This window comes from Odocoileus virginianus, chromosome 16, assembly GCF_023699985.2.
Source record: "Odocoileus virginianus isolate 20LAN1187 ecotype Illinois chromosome 16, Ovbor_1.2, whole genome shotgun sequence".
NCBI classification, from domain to species: domain Eukaryota; kingdom Metazoa; phylum Chordata; class Mammalia; order Artiodactyla; family Cervidae; genus Odocoileus; species Odocoileus virginianus.
This window is the reverse complement of record NC_069689.1, coordinates 41,034,727-41,052,112: the sequence shown is the minus strand read 5'-3', so window position 1 is coordinate 41,052,112 and position 17,386 is coordinate 41,034,727.

Sequence of the window (17,386 nt, the reverse complement as noted above, 5' to 3'; positions counted from 1 at the left end):
CTTTACATCATTGCAGTGGTTTTTGTCATACATTGAAATGAATTAGCCATGGATTTACATGTATTACCCATCCCGGTCCCCCCTCCCACCTCCCTCTCCATCCTATCCCTCTGGGTCTTCCCAGTGCACCAGGCCCGAGCACTTGTCTCATGCACCCAACCTGGGCTGGTGATCTGTTTCACCCTAGATAATATACATGTTTCGATGCTGTTCTCTCGAAACATCCCACCCTCGCCTTCTCCAAGAGTCCACAAGTCTGTTCTATACATCTGAGTCTCTTTTTCTGTTTTGCATATAGGGTTATCATTACCATCTTTCTAAATTCCACATATATGTGTTAGTATACTGTAATGGTCTTTATCTTTCTGGCTTACTTCGCTCTGTATAATGGGCTCCAGTTTCATCCATCTCATTAGAACTGATTCAAATGAATTCTTTTTAATGGCTGAGTAATATTCCATGGTGTATATGTACCACAGCTTCCTCATCCATTCGTCTGCTGATGGGCATCTAGGTTGCTTCCATGTCCTGGCTATTATAAACAGTGCTGCGATGAACATTGGGGTGCATGTGTCTCTTTCAGATCTGGTTTCCTCGGTGTGTATGCCCAGAAGTGGAATTGCTGGGTCATATGGCAGTTCTATTTCCAGCTTTTTAAGAAACCTCCACACTGTTTTCCATAGTGGCTGTACTAATTTGCATTCCCACCAACAGTGTAAGAGGGTTCCCTTTTCTCCACACCCTCTCCAGCATTTATTGCTTGTAGACTTTTGGATAGCAGCCATCCTGACTGGCATGTAATGGTACCTCATTGTGGTTTTGATTTGCATTTCTCTGATAATGAGTGATGTTGAGCATCTTTTCATGTGTTTGTTAGCCATCTGTATGTCTTCCTTGGAGAAATGTCTGTTGAGTTCTTTGGCCCATTTTTTGATTGGGTCATTTATTTTTCTGGAGTTGAGCTGGAGGAGTTGCTTGTATATTTTTGAGATTAATCCTTTGTCTGTTGCTTCATTTGCTATTATTTTCTCCCAATCTGAGGGCTGTCTTTTCACCTTGCTTATAGTTTCCTTTGTTGTGCAAAAGCTTTTAAGTTTCATTAGGTTCCATTTGTTTATTTTTGCTTTTATTTCTGAAATTCTGGGATGTGGGTCATAGAGGATCCTGCTGTGATTTATGTTGGAGAGGGTTTTGCCTATGTTCTCCTCTAGGAGTTTTATAGTTTCTGGTCTTACATTTAGATCTTTAATCCATTTTGAGTTTATTTTTGTGTATGGTGTTAGAAAGTGTTCTAGTTTCATTCTTTACAGGTGGTTGACCAGTTTTCCCAGCACCACTTGTTAAAGAGGTTGTCTTTTTTCCATTGTATATCCTTGCCTCCTTTGTCGAAAATAAGGTGTCCATAGGTTCGTGGATTTATCTCTGGGCTTTCTATTCTGTTCCATTGATCTATATGTCTGTCTTTGTGCCAGTACCATACTGTCTTGATGACTGTGGCTTTGTAGTAGAGTCTGAAGTCAGGCAGATTGATTCCTCCAGTTCCATTCTTCTTTCTCAGGATTACTTTGGCTATTCGAGGTTTTTTGTATTTCCATACAAATTGTGAAATTATTTGTTCTAGTTCTGTGAAAAATACCGTTGGTAGTTTGATAGGGATTGCATTGAATCTATAGATTGCTCTGGGTAGTATAGCCATTTTGACAATATTGATTCTTCCAATCCATGAACATGGTATATTTCTCCATCTGTTTGTGTCCTCTTTGATTTCTTTCATCAGTGTTTTATAGTTTTCTATGTATAGGTCTTTTGTTTCTTTAGGTAGATATACTCCTAAGTATTTTATTCTTTTTGTTGCAATGGTGAATGGTATTGTTTCCTTAATTTCTCTTTCTGTTTTCTCATTGTTAGTGTATAGGAATGCAAGAGATTTCTGTGTGTTAATTTTATATCCTGCTACTTTACTGTATTTGTTGATTAGCTCTAGTAATTTTCTGGTAGAGTCTTTAGGGTTTTCTATGTAGAGGATCATGTCATCTGCAAACAGTGAGAGTTTTACTTCTTCTTTTCCTATCTGGATTCCTTTTACTTCTTTTTCTGCCCTGATTACTGTGGCCAACACTTCCAAAACTATGTTGAATAGGAGTGGTGAGAGTGGGCACCCTTGTCTTGTTCCTGATTTCAGGGGAAATGCTTTCAATTTTTCACCATTGAAGGTGATGCTTGCTGTGGGTTTGTCATATACAGCTTTTATTATGCTGAGGTATATTCCTTCTATTCCTGCTTTCTGGAAAGTTTTAATCATAAATGGATGTTGAATTTTGTCAAAGGCTTTTTCTGCATCTATTGAGATTATCATATGGTTTTTATCTTTCAATTTGTTAATGTGGTGTATTACATTGATTGATTTGCGGATATTAAAGAATCCTTGCATTCCTGGGATAAAGCCCACTTGGTCATGATGTATGATTTTTTTTAATATGTTGCTGGATTCTGTTTGCTAGAATTTTGTTAAGGATTTTTGCATCTATGTTCATCAGTGATATTGGCCTGTAGTTTTCTTTTTTTGTGGCATCTTTGTCTGGTTTTGGAATTAGGGTGATGGTGGCCTCATAGAATGAGTTTGGAAGTTTACCTTCTTCTGCAATTTTCTGGAATAGTTTGAGTAAGATGGGTGTTAGCTCTTCTCTAAATTTTTGGTAGAATTCAGCTGTGAAGCCATCTGGTCCTGGGCTTTTGTTTGCTGGAAGATTTCTGATTACAGTTTCGATTTCCTTGCTTGTGATGGGTTTGTTAAGATCTTCTATTTCTTCCTGGTTCAGTTTGCAGTGAGGAATCTTATAGTGTTCCAGGAGCAGGGCATAGTCATCGTGGACATTGTTCTGATGGTTGGTGGTGAGGTAATTGAGAGTCAGCATCATCAACCTGGTTCCAACTAATCTGGGGTCTATGTGCTTGTGGGCAACACACAGTTAAATTCTCCCATCTGGTGGGGGTTTCAGTATCTGCAAAATATGTATCTGCTCAAAGGGCATGGCTCAGAATACTGTCCATAGTCCTTGAGGGGAACTAAAGATGCTCGACTTTGTTTAAGGGCTAAAGTACTGTTCTGATTTTATTGTTTTCCTTTCTTCCTGCATTTTCTCACTTCTCTGATTAAAGAAATTACTGAAGGAGTCTGTGAACACAATAGGCCACAGTAAATATATAACTCCTAACACAAAATAAATTTAAGGAATGGCACAAAAATGAAGGGGTTTAACATATGAAAACATTTTCAGTAGTCCCACATCACTTCAGTTTTATTTGTAATAATAGAGTCATATTGGACTAAAGAGAAATGAAGTCCCTTTTCACTAGGACATCACAGGACATCACAGGACAAAATGAACAAAATGCTTTTTTCTTGGAAAACTCAAGTGCACAGAAGACACCCTTCCCCCACATTCTTGCCTTGTTTATCCACTCCTATATTAACTATCCCTCAGGCTTGTTTAGACTGTCTCCTGGAGAGAGAATAATTGTATATCTTTAGCATTTAACTCATGTGAACGAAGTGACATTTCACAAAAGTGCAATGTGGCTCAGCGTGCGATATTTAGTCTATAGGGTACTGCACATCATGATAGAAAACTAGCAAATGGCTCCTATCCTGAGAGGATAGCACTGTCTTAAGGTAGAGCTCTTTTGCTTAGGAATAAGTTGCTGTTCCTAGGAGGGGCTCATCAGTCTGCTCCAATTTTATTGTTCTTTCTCTTTTGGTTGAAATTTTCTTGTGACAATTGCAGATTCACATGTAGCTGTAGAAGTAATACTAAGAAATACTTTGTATATGTTGCTGATTTTCCCCAGTGGTAGAAGTTTTTATATCTTATAAAAATATAAAAATTTTATACATTTTTACCCATTCTGCAAAATATAACGACACAGCCACCATATTGGCTTTGGCATAATCCATCAGTCTTATTAAATTTCCCCAGTTTTATTTATATTCACATATATGTGTTTATTAGTTTCCACACAATTTTATCACCTGTGTAGTTTGGTATAGCTACTGCAAGAGTGAAGATACTGAACAGCTATAACACCACAAAGACTCCTTGTGTTTCCCTTTTAATAACTTCACCTTCTTCTTTCTCCCAGAACCCTGGTAACCATAATCTGTCCTCCATTCCTATTTTTTTTTAATTTAAGAAAATGTTAAATAATGAAAAACAGTGCATACCTTTTTGGTATTACCATTTTTCTCACTAACCATAATTTGGTTATGAATCTTGGATGAAGATTCATCCAAGTTGTTGCAAGTATCAATAGATTGTCCTTCATTTCCCTAGTAGAATTCCATGGGAGGTGTGTACAACAGTTTGTCCATTTATTTATTGAAGGACATCTAGGTTGATTCCACTTTGGGGCAATTATTAATACAAAAGAGCTTCTGACACTCATGTATGTAAGTTTTTAATGTATGAACATAAGTTTTCATTTCTCTGAAATAAATGTCCAGGCGTGCAATTGCCAGTTCATATGGTAATTTCATGTTCAGTTTTATAAGAAACTGACAAACTCTTTTGCAGAATGGCTATACCATTTTCTATCCTCACTGGCAATGTATGAGAGATCCAGTGTCTCTGCATCCTTGCCAGCAATTGGTGTTGTCAGTAATTTTTCTTTCAGCTATTCAGATATGTATGCAGTGATATCTCACTGTGGTTTTAATTAGCATTTTTCAGATGGTTAATGATGTTGCATATCTTTTCCCCTTCTTACTTTCCATCTGTGTATGCTCTTTGGTGAAAATTTCTCCATTTTCTAATTAGGTTGTTTGATTTACTTTTGTATCTTAAGAGATCTTATATGTCTTTTGTCAGATACGTGGTTTGCAACTGTTTTTCTTTGAGTCTATAACTTGTCTTTTCAAAGCAAAGTCTTCTATTTCAATGAGGTCCAATTTCTTAATTTTTCCTTTTATGAATTGTACTTTGGGGATAAGTATGAGAACTCTAACTAGTCCTATATCTTAGTCCTAAAGATTGTCCCCTATTTTTTACCTAAAACTTTCATATTTTCACATTTAAAAATTGTTTATGATCCATTTTGAATTCTTTACTAGGGTATGAGGTTAAAGTGTGTGTGTTAGTCATTCAGTTGTGTCCAACTCTTTACAAGCCATGGTCTGTAGCCCACCAAGATCCTCTGCCCATGGAATTCTGCAGGCAAGAATATTGGAGTGGATAGCCATTCCTTTCTCCAGGGATTGAACCTGCGTCTCCTGCATTGCAGGCACATTCTTTTACCATCTGAGCCACCAGGGAAGCCCATGAGATTAAATAGAGTTAATTTTTTTTTACTATGATTGATTCTGTTGATTATGAACCAATTTTTTCAGTGGCACTGGTTGAAAAGCTATTCTTCCTTCATTTAAGTTGGTTTTGCACCATTGCAAAAAATCAGTTGAGCCTATTTGCAGATCAGCCTCTGGGTTCTTATTTTGTCCCATTGTCCATGTGTCTATCCCTCCACACTGTCCACAGTATCATGATTACTCTCACCATAGAGTAATGCTGCACATCAGGTAGAGTAATTCCTCTCACTTTATTCTTCTTTATTGATTGCATTAGGTACTCTAGGGTCTTTCCTCTCCATATTAATTTTACACTAGGCTTGTCTATATTTACCAAAAACCTTCATAAGATTTTGGTAGGTATAAGTGAAACCTTTAGATAAGTTTGGTGAGAATCAACATCTTGAGTATGTTGAATCTTTCAGTTCATTGACGCAATATGCCTCTCTATATACTTAGGTCTTCTTTGATTGATTTCATCAGCATTTTGTCATTTTCATTACACAAATTTTGTACATACTTTGTTGAGTGTATACTTATGTATATTATTTAATTTAGAGTGATTGTGTATTGTGTTTTTAATTTTAGTTTCCACATGTTCATTGTTAAGTAAATAGATATTGGACTGATTTTGGAGTGTTAATCTTGTGTTGTGTGCTGTGCTGAACATGCTTATATGTTCTGCAAGTTTGCTTTGTAGATTACTTGAAATTCTTTATTAAACAGTCATATCATTTGAAATGGGGGACAGTTTTATTCCTTCCTTTCTAATCTTCATGACTTCTATTTCACCTATTGCACTGGCTAGAGCTCTCATCACTATGTTGAATAAAAGTGGTGAAAATGGACTCATTGCCTTGTTTCCACTCTAGGGGAAAAACATGCAGTCTTTTACCATTGGTATGATGTTTGCAATAGATTGGTAGATGTTCTTTATGAATCGGGGTAAACCCTCCTTATTCTTTTTTCTTTCCTTTCTTCTCCTGATATTTTGTTTGTTTTGTTTTTGTTTATATTTAATTTATTTTTAATTGGAGGATAATTGCTTTACAAAGTTGTGTTGGTATTTGCCTTACCTCAACATGAATCAGCCATTGCTATGCATAGGTACCCTCCCTCTGGAACCTCTCTCTCACCCCACCCCATGCCTCTAATTCTCTTTATTCTTTTTTTTTAAGCAACTTCATATTCATGTTTTTAAACAACTTCATCCTGGCAGTCGCACTGACATTATTTGCACATTATAGAGACAGTACGTTTTATTTATTTATTTATCTTTGGCCATACTGGGTTTTCATGGCTACCTGAGCTTTTCCCAAATTGTAGCAAGTGAGGGCTACTCCTTAATTGTGGCACATGGGCTTCTAACTGTAGTGACTTCTCTTGCTGGGGAGCACAGGCTTTAGAGCAAATGGACTCAGTAGCTGCAGCATGTGTGCTCAATAGTTGCAGCTCCTGGGTTCTAGTGAAGTGAAGTCGCTCAGTCATGTCCGATTCTTTGCGACCCCATGGACTGTAGCCCACCAGGCTCCTCCATCCATGGAATTTTCTAGGCAAGAGTACTGGAGTGGGTTGCCATTTCTTTCTCCACTGTTTATTCTTAATTTGCTTGTGATTGTCATGGTGATGTCTCTGGGGTTTTGGTAATTTTTTTTCTTCTTATGGATGGTGTTACACAAATGCTACACAAAGCATCACATTTTGTGCTAAATCATTACATATTTATATTATGTGAACTTTTCTGCACATGTGTCATATGTTAATAAAAAACTTTATATACCTGATAGTTTCCTAGAATCAATGTAAAAACAAAACAAAACAAAAAAGAAAACATGAAAAATTTCTAAAAGTATTATCAGAGGAAAAAAACTTACAAATAGCAAGATTCAGATTAATATTAGTCTCTCATTAACAAGAATAAACCCAAGAAGATAACGGAAGAATGTTTTAAATTTGAAAGAAGGGTCTTTAAAAAGTAGAATTCTATATTCAGGCAAATGATTTAAAAGAAGAGCTGAATGATAACTCTTAGATGATCAAGAACTCAGAATTTTTACCAAAAACAGACTCTGTGAAGATGAGCAGAAATTATATTTCAGCAAGGGAAAATAAATGCAAGAGAAAGAAACAGGATATTAAAACAAAATAATGATAAAAGATTCTAGTGAAAGATACTTTTGCATAAGTGACTTGATTTTCAGTTTTTTACACTATAAATCTGGTAGCAAAATGAAACATAATAACATAGAAGAGGAGAAGGAGAAGTAGAGCTATATCAAGACTTTTGTCTTGTTTGGGAGGATACATACATTGATCATTTATTTTCTTCAAGTATGTTTGTTAAAAACTTAAAGGCAACACCAAGAAAGAAAGAAAATTTATATAGCTTTCAATTACAAGCTTAAAACTGAACAAAAAGTTATGAAAGATAAAACAAGCAATAACTTTAAGTTATCCCATTAAAATCTAAAATCTACTTCTTTGCGTATATGTATATTTCTTTCAAGAAATCTAATTATAAGGAAGCACAAGCTGAAATCAAGATTGCTGATAGAAATATCAATAACCTCAGATATGTAGATGACATCACCCTTAAGGCAGAAAGTGAAGAACTAAAGAGCTTCTTGATGAAAGTGAAAGAGGAGAGTGAAAAAGTTGGCTTCAAGCTCAACATTCAGAAAACTAAGATCATGGCATCTGGTCCCATCACTTCATGGCAGCAAATAGATGGGAAAACAGTGGCTTACTATTTTTCTGGGCTCCAAAATCACTGCAGATGGTGATTGCAGCCATGAAATTAAAAGATGTTTACCCCTTGGAAGGAAAGTTATGACCAACCTAGATAGCATATTAAATAGCAGAGACATTACTTTGCCAACAAAGGTCCATCTAGTCAAGGCTATGGTTTTTCCAGTGGTCATGTATGGCTGTGAGAGTTGGACTATAAAGAAAACTGAGTGCCGAAGAATTGATGCTTTTGAACTGTGGTGTTGGAGAAGACTCTTGAGAGTCCCTTGGACTGCAAGGAGATCCAACCAGTCCATCCTAAAGGAGATCAGTCCTGGGTGTTCATTGGAAGGACTGATGCTAAAGATGAAACTCCAATACTTTGGCCACCTGATGCGAAGAGCTGACTCGTTGGAAAAGACCCTGATGCTGGGAAAGATTGAGGGCAGGAGGAGAAGTGGGTGACAGAAGATGAGATGGTTGGATGGCATCACCGACTCCATGGACATGGGTTTGGTTGGACTCCGGGAGTTGGTGATGGACAGGGAGGACTGGCGTGCTGCAGTTCATGGGGTCGCAAGGAGTCAGACATGACTGAGTGACTGAACTGAACTGAATTGAACTGAATAATTATATGAAAACAGTACCTGCCATTGAAAATGCATGAGAAGCAGGAGTTTTCATCATTTTAAGTGGAATAGAAAAATTCTTATTTATGATCAGATTTGTGCTCATTTAAATATCTCCCAAAAGATTGAAAATGGATTGTGAAATATGGTTCCTTTCACAAGTGAAAACACCCCAAAATCAATCCAATATCTATATAGTTAGCAATGAACATGTATAAAATTAATATGAGAAGGAAAGACCCTAGAGTATCTAATGCAATCAATAAAGAAGAATAAAGTGAGAGGAATTACTCTACCTGATGTGCTGCATTACTCTATGGTGACAGTAATCATGATACTGTGGACAGTGTGGAGGGACAGACACATGGAGCAATGGGACAAAATAAGAACTCAGATCTGCAAATAGACTCGACTGAGTTTTTACAATGGTGTGAAACCAACTTAAATGAAGTGAGAATAGCTTTTCAACCAGTGCCACTGAATAAATTGGTTCATAATCAACAGAATCAATCATAGTAAAAAAAAATTAACCTCTGTTTTAATCTTGTGGGCTTCCCTGGTGGCTCAGATGGTAAAAGAATGTGCCTGCAATGCAGGAGATGCAGGTTCAATCCCTGGGTTGGGAAGACACCCTCATAGTCATGGAAAGAGTAGGAAATGCAGTACTTGTGTGTGATCTCAAAACGACAGAATGATCTCAGTTCATTTCCAAGGCAAACCATATAACATCACAGTAATCCAAGTTCAGGCTGCAACCACTGCAGCTGAAGCTAACAAGTTCTATGAAGACCTATAAGATCTTCTAAAACCAACACCAAAAATGATATCCTTTCATCATAGGAGTTGTTGCTGTTCAGTTTCTCAGTCATGTCCGATTCTTTTTGACCCCATGGACTGCAGCATGCCAGCCTTCCCTGTCCCTCACCATCTCCCGGAGCTTGCTCAAACTCATGTCCATTGAGTCAGTGATGCCATCCAAACATCTCATCCTCTGTCAGCCCCTTCTCCTCCTGTCTTCGATCTTTCCCAACATAGGGTCTTTTCCAATGAATCAGTTCTTTGCATCAGGTGGCCAGGTAGTCAGCATATTAAAAAGCAGAGACATCACTCCGCCAATAAAGGTACACATAGTCAAAGCTATGCTTTTTCCAGACGTCATGCATAAATGAGAGAGCTGGACCATAATGAAGGCTGAGTGACAAAGAACTGATGCTTTTGAATTGTGGTGTTGGGGAAGACTCTTAGGAGTCCCTTGGACAGCAAGGAGATCAAACTAGTCAGTCTTAAAGGAAATCAGCCCTAATATTCATTGGAAAGTCTGATGCTGAAACTTAAACTCCAGTACTTTGGCCACCTGATGTGGTGTCAACTCATTAGGTGCTGGAAAAGATTGAAAGCAAGAGGTAAAGGGGGTGACAGAATGAGATGGTTGAATAGCTTTACTGACTCAATGCACATGAGTTTGAGCAAACTTCAGAAGACAGTGAAGGACAGGGAAGCCTAGTGTGCTGCAGTCCATGGTGTCTCAAAGAGTCAGACATGACTTAGTGACTGAACAACAGCAAAATTGGTGCCCAAGTGAAGGGTGAAAGACTGAAGGGTAAGCTGAATGGCAGCTATACACGCTGTCAATTAATGACCTATAATAGCTAGCAATTCATATTGATAGTCATATTAAAAACTTCTAGTTGTAAGTGTGAATGTATTGTCATTTGTCTAGAGAAATAAAAGATAAAATATGATAACACAGGGACTCTTAAAGGAGCTATATTTTCTCTTTATAAATATTGAGAAAAATAAATCAAATTTAAGTGTCCAACCAAGATGTGTTAAATTTATTTATAAAGATAACCACTTAATAGGATCATTTGGATATAGAATTTTTGAAAGAAAAATGTTTTATAATATAATAAATGATACATATAAAACAGTATAAGCAGAAATATTATATTTTTAAAAATATATACTTTAATAAAAATGTATATATATGTATATATCTATATTCATATTTATATACAGAGAAGGTACAAGGAGCATGAAGCATGAATATAAGTGCATGATTTCTGTACTGCATTTTTGGTGCTGTGACTTTTTTGTTTGTTTTTTTTTTAAGTTTCATTTTTAATTTTCCCAATTTTCTAATTGAATTAGAATGTATGGTGGATGTATGAAAACAAAAGAAGGAATGTAGCCATGATAAGAATAGCAAAAGAGATCACTTGTGTGCATGCGTGCTCAGCCGTGTCTGGCACTATGGACTGTTGTCCACCAGGCTCCTCTGTCCATGGAATTATCCCTGCAAGAGAACTGGAGTAGGTTGCCATCTATGCTTTGAGGGAATCTTCTCACCCCAGGGATGAACCTGTGTCTTCTGCTCCTCCTGCATCAGCAAGCAGTTTATTTGAGCTACCAAAGAGATCACAGCAACTACCTAATCAAAGCATCTCCACAGGCTTCAAAAAACTCAAAAACCAAAAAACAAAAAGAAAAAAGAAAACAACCAAATTAACAAGAAAATTAGCAAGAAAAATTAAATAACAACAAATTAGAAAGATAAATAAATAAATAAAACCACAGAAAATATCAAACAAAATAACAAAACTGAAAGGTTAAGAACACTATTAAAAGCATACTTGAAAACCAATAAACCCCCATGCATTCTATTCAGTGGAGTTCAAGCTTCCACTGGAAGAATTTTGGGTGAGTAGAGGAATTTGAATATACTTTATGGGAGAGAGAAGAAACAAACCCTAAGATTGAACAAATACCACTTGAAGGAGACTCCTAATATTTTAAAGAACTGATTTCAGGAAAGAGACTCAAAGCTACATAGGTCTTGATGTGATAGTCCCCAAAATACATTGCTTCTTGGGTAGATAGTGGGTAATGGTGTTGAAAAGAGAGATGATGATGAGTCTTTTGGGTACTGGTTGGTGAGGAGAGAAAGAAGCAAAAAAAGGAAATTTAGCTTCCTTAAAAGAAAAAGAAAAACAAGAATTCAAAGGGCCCACAACCAATCCCTTCCTATGCAGACAAATATTAACTCAGCAGACTTGAGTTGTTAAAACCATGCACATTCATAATAAAAGCCTTTAGCCAGCTTCTGGAAGATAAGCTCTAAGCCTTAGGAATATTCTCTTTGATAGGAATTTTTTTTAGGTAGATTCATTTGATGAGAGTTTATGCTAGCAAACCTGATTTATGTGAATGATTGTTTTGCTCAAAAGTGGCTGGAGTCTGGGTAGTAGAGGTAGGTAATGCAGCTGCTGCATGACTGTGTTAATGACAGTCTGCACATCTAGACTCAAGTGAGCTCCCCTTGTTGGCACTCTACACCTCTTGTCATACATCATTACTGTGTTAGTGTCACCTTGGTGGGATCCACACCTGGAAACTTGTACTTGGCCTCTCCTGGATTTTGCTGCATGCATCTTTTCTTGTTGTTAATTTAAGCTCTCATTTTGCTGTAACCAGGAAGGCAGCAGGTTTTCTGAGTCCTATGCGTCCTTGGGGATCCCCAACCCACTCATTAAAAAGTCATCTATTAAATAAACTGCACTATTGTACTTTGCTATACTGAAAAAGAAAAGTATGATCTAGAAGTAGGAATCTTATAATTCACCCTGAAACACCAAATGTAGTCATAAAATGAATGAACAAACTTCATATTGATCTATTTAAAGCTACTATAAGAAGAAAAAGAAAAATGAGGATCAATATATATCAATTGAACAACATTCCTAATCCAGTAAACAACCAAAGATCAGAAAAAAAAATTTAACACAGCCCTCCAAACTGAACTTCAGTTCAGTTCAATTCAGTTCAGTTGAGTTTAGTTGCTCAGTCATGTCCGACTCTTTGCGACCCCATGAACCACAGCACGCCAGGCCTCCCTGTTCATCATTAACTCCTGGAGTCCACCCAAACCCGTGTCCATTGAGTTGGTGATGCCATCCAACCATCTTATTCTCTGTCATCCCCTTCTCCTCTAGCCTTCAATCTTTCCCAGGATCAGGGTCTTTTCAAATGAGTCAGCTCTTCGCATCAGGTGGCCAAAGTATTGGAGTTTCAGCTTCAACATCAGCCCTTCCAATGAACACCCAGGACTGATCTCCTTTAGGATGGACTGGTTGGATCTCCTTGCAGTCCAAGGGACTCTCAAGAGTCTTCTCCAACACCACAGTTCAAAAGCATCAATTCTTCTGTGCTCAGCTTTCTTTATAGTCCAACTCTCACATCCATACATGACCACTGGAAAAACCATAGCCTTGACTCTAGTCAAGGGCCTTTGTTGGCAAAGTAATGTCTCTGCTATTTAATATGCTGTCTAGATTGGTCATAACTTTCCTTCCAAAGGGTAAGTGTCTTTTAATTTCATGGCTGCAATCACCATCTGCAGTGATTTTGGAACCCAGAAAAATAAAGTCAGCCATTGTTTCCACTGTTTCCCCATCTATTTGCCATGAAGTGACGGGACCAAATGCCATGATCTTAGTTTTCTGAATGTTGAGCTTTAAGCCAACATTTTCCCTCTCCTCTTTCACTTTCATCAAGAGACTCTTTAGTTCTTCTTCACTTTCTGCCATTAGAGTGGTGTCATCTGCGTATCTGAGGTTATGGATATTTCTCCTGGCAATCTTGATTCCAGCTGGTGCTTCTTCCAGCCCAGCGTTTCTTGTGATGTACTCTGCATATAAGTTAAATAAGCAGGGTGACAATATACAGCCTTGACACACTCCTTTTCCTATTTGGAACTAGTCTGTTGTTCCATGTCCAGTTCTAACTGTTGCTTCCTGACCTGCATACTGGTTTCTCAAGAGGCAGGTCAGGTGGTCTGGTATTTCCATCTCTTTCAGAATTTTCCAAAGTTTGTTGTGATCCACACAGTCAAAGGCTTTGGTATAGTCAATAAAGCAGAAATAGATGTTTTTCTGGAACTCCCGTGCTTTTTTGATGATCCAACAGATGTTGGCAATTTGATCTCTGGTTCCTTGGCCTTTGCTAAAACCAGTTTGAATATCTGGAAATTCACAGTTCACATATTGCTGAAGCCTGGCTTGGAGAACTTTGAGCATTACTTTACTAGCATGTGAGATGAGTGCAATTGTGTGGTAGTTTGGCATTCTTTGGGATTGCCTTCTTTGGGATTGGAATTAAAACTGCCTTTCCAGTGCTGTGGCCACTACTGAGTTTTCCAAATTTGCTGACATATTGAGTGCAGCAGTTTCACAGCATCATCTTTTAGGATTTGAGATAGCTCAACTGGAATTCCATCGTCTCCACTGGCTTTGTTCGTAATGATGCTTCCTAAGGCCTGCTTGACTTTACATTCCAGGATGTTTAGCTCTAGGTGAGTGATCACACCATCGTGATTATCTGGGTGATGAAGATCTTTTTTGTACAGTTCTTCTTTGTATTCTTGCCACCTTTTCTTAATATCTTCTGCTTCTGTTATGTCCCTACAATTTCTGTCCTTTATTGAGCCCATCTTTGCTTGAAATGTTCCCTTGGTATCTCTAATTTTCTTGAAGAGATCTCTAGTCTTTCCAGTTCTGTTGTTTTCCCCTATTTCTTTGCATTGATCACTGAGGAAGGCTTTCTTATCTCTCCTTGCTATTCTTTGGAACTCTGCATTCATAAATTGAACTACAGAGACTTCAAAAAATATTAAATATTGAATCAGACACACAGGAAGTAAGAACAGAAAAGAAGCACCCCCCCCCAAAAAAAGGAAAGAAATGGAAAGAGATTTTTAAATTCTCAAAAGAGGAAATGGAATAAAAAAATCAAATAAGCAATGAAAACTAGCTTGCAAGTTGCCCATGGAGAACAGATTTGAATAAAAATATGAAAATTGGCACTGAAAAAAGAAGCAGGAAAACATCCAGGGAAAGAAAATTTGATTTATGAAAAGAGAAGTCAGAAGGATCCATCAAAATAGCTGATAGAAGGTAGGTATAAAAGATCCAGCATTCTTATAACTGTAATCTCTGAATATGAAAACAAAACAGTAGAATAGAACAAACATTTAAAACTAGCATCCAAGACACGTTTTACTAATAAAAAGAAGAAGAAAGTAGTCTGGAATTAACATACTCAAAATTTCTACAACATACATGGAAAATATAACCCAGAATGATTAACTCCAAGACAAAATTTTCAGATTTTAAAGATTAAAAAAAAAAAATCTTAGGGCCTCCAGGGTCAAAAGAACCAAATGACATACAAAGGCAAGGGAAATATAGGCTGCCATTTGGGATCCCAAAACTGACAAAAAACTCAAGAAACACAGGTGAACCATTTTCAAGACACTCAAGAAAATAAAGTGGAACAAAGAATTTATATCCAGTCAAACTATCCTTTAAATGACAAGTTTACAGAAAACAGGTTTAAACAGATACAATTCAGAGAATATTGTATTCCTGAGATCTTCCTGAAGAATATGAACTTGAATCAACAACAGAGTGACCGGAGACCCTTTGTTCAAGGGGCTGATAGCTATGAGATACTTAAAGGGTGCTCCATGCTCATGCCTGCTTCTCGTGTTCTGAGACCAGGACCTGGTACAGGGCAGTAAGCTCCATATTTACCATGCAACAGATGCTGTGAGGGAAAAGAAAGGAATGATAAACCCACCCATGTGTGACATTTGAGTAGGCTTTAGCCATGAAGCATTATGAACCCTCACTATTGGAAGATAATGTAGGAAGGGATGATAGAAAACTGATTAAAACAAAGTAACCTTACTATGGTTCCAAAAGGTCAGCAGCTGTTGGATATACTGTAACCAAAGTGCTTGGGCAAGTCAGTCCGGATCCAAGCCGGTATCAAAGGCTCCTGGGTTACATGAAATGCTAGCCAAAACATGGACAGGCAGAGGAATCAAATTCAGGCAGCAATGATCCCACACTCCTAGAGGCAAAACTAAATGGACCTAGGTAACTATTTCCTTCTGGAAATTAACATGGGCTGGTGACCCATTCCAGTATTATTGCCTGGAGAATCCCATGGACAGAGGAGCCTCGTCCATGGGGTTGCAAAGAGTCAGACAGGACTGAGTGATTAACAGGTTCACTTTCTCTTACTCTAGTCCTTACTACTCATTATTGTACCTCCAACCTAATCTAAATGCTAAATGCCATTCATCATCATACTTTCCTAGTTTCTCTGATCACTTCTCTAATGTGAGTTAACTATCTGGTACTTGTATACCATGAGAAGAGCTTTGAAAATCATTATTAAAATGCAAAAATTTCCTTTTCCATAGAGCAAGTAACAAATCTTCTCTTAACATCAACTTTCTGAAATTTCATAGAGCTATAATGCATTAATATAGTGTGTGAATGAAGACACAGTGCCTCTTCTTAAACATTTAAGAGTTTAAAACTTTTAGCCTTACTATTTTTCTGGAAATTAAAAATCAGTTTAGTCAATAAAGAAAATGACTAAAGCAGAGCTCTCGAAGCTCATTCAAAGTTTCTGCCACTTCCATTTCCTTCTTTGGAAATATATCACCATCATCAGTATGACATGTACCCTTTCACATCTTTCTCTGAACATTTGCATATGTTTATATGTTCCAACTGGAAATATAGAACATCTGTGGTTATCAGTTTTATAAGCTTAATGTTGATCAAAGATGCCAGTGGAAAAAAAGGGCAAATAAAGTTAAAAACAGTAAAAATTCCAGTGTTTAGGGGTGGGGATCCTGCTTAGGTGTTAAAACTACAAAGGAAAACAAAGACATCATTATCATAAAATTAGGATATCAGTTTACATTCAGAAGAAATGGGTGGAGGTAATTGAAAGGAGACACAGTGGTGGTTTCTAGATTGGTGACAATATTCCCTTTCATGACTGGGGAAGTGTAACATGGGTGTTCCCTTTATGACAAAACAGTAAAATGGACATCTTTATTTTGTACACCTTTCTGTATACCAAATATAAAAAGAATGAAATTGAATAGTAAAAATGTAAAAGAAATGTACTAAGAAAATAGAATAATATAAATATTTTATTAATTTGAATGAAAGTAACAAAATGGAGAATGGAACATAGCATCGGAATCAAATAGAAATAGATAGTAAGCAGAGAGACATAATTTCAAGTTTTAATATATCCATGATTACGTTACATGAATATGTACTGAATACCACAAATAAAATAGTGGAATTGTCAGAATTAATTATAAAATGACATATTATATAATGCTTATAACAAGTAGTCTTTAAATATGAAGACACAATAAGATTGAAAGTAAAAGAAAGGGAAATTTACAGAGCTAGCCAAAGTCAAGTCATAGCCATAAAGATGAACACTCTTGAAATGAACGACAAGCATGCAAGTTTCAGCAAAGAAAGAGAAACTGTAAAAAGAAACAAATGAAAAATTCAGAAATGAAAGCAACATCTGAAATAAAGTCACTGTACAGGCTCTATCTCTACAGACTAGAGATAACAGAGAAGAGTCATTTGACTTTATATTATAGTAATGGAAATCAACTAGTCTGAAGAGAGAGAAAATTTTGAGATAAAAAATGCAGATATCAAAATCAGTATAAAAATGTCTAATGCTTATATAATTGGATGCCTGGAAAAGGAGACTGATACAAACTAAAGCTGCAGTGAGTATACTAACAACAAAGTAGCTTCAGAGCTAGGGATATTATCAATGCTAAGGAGATAGATTACAC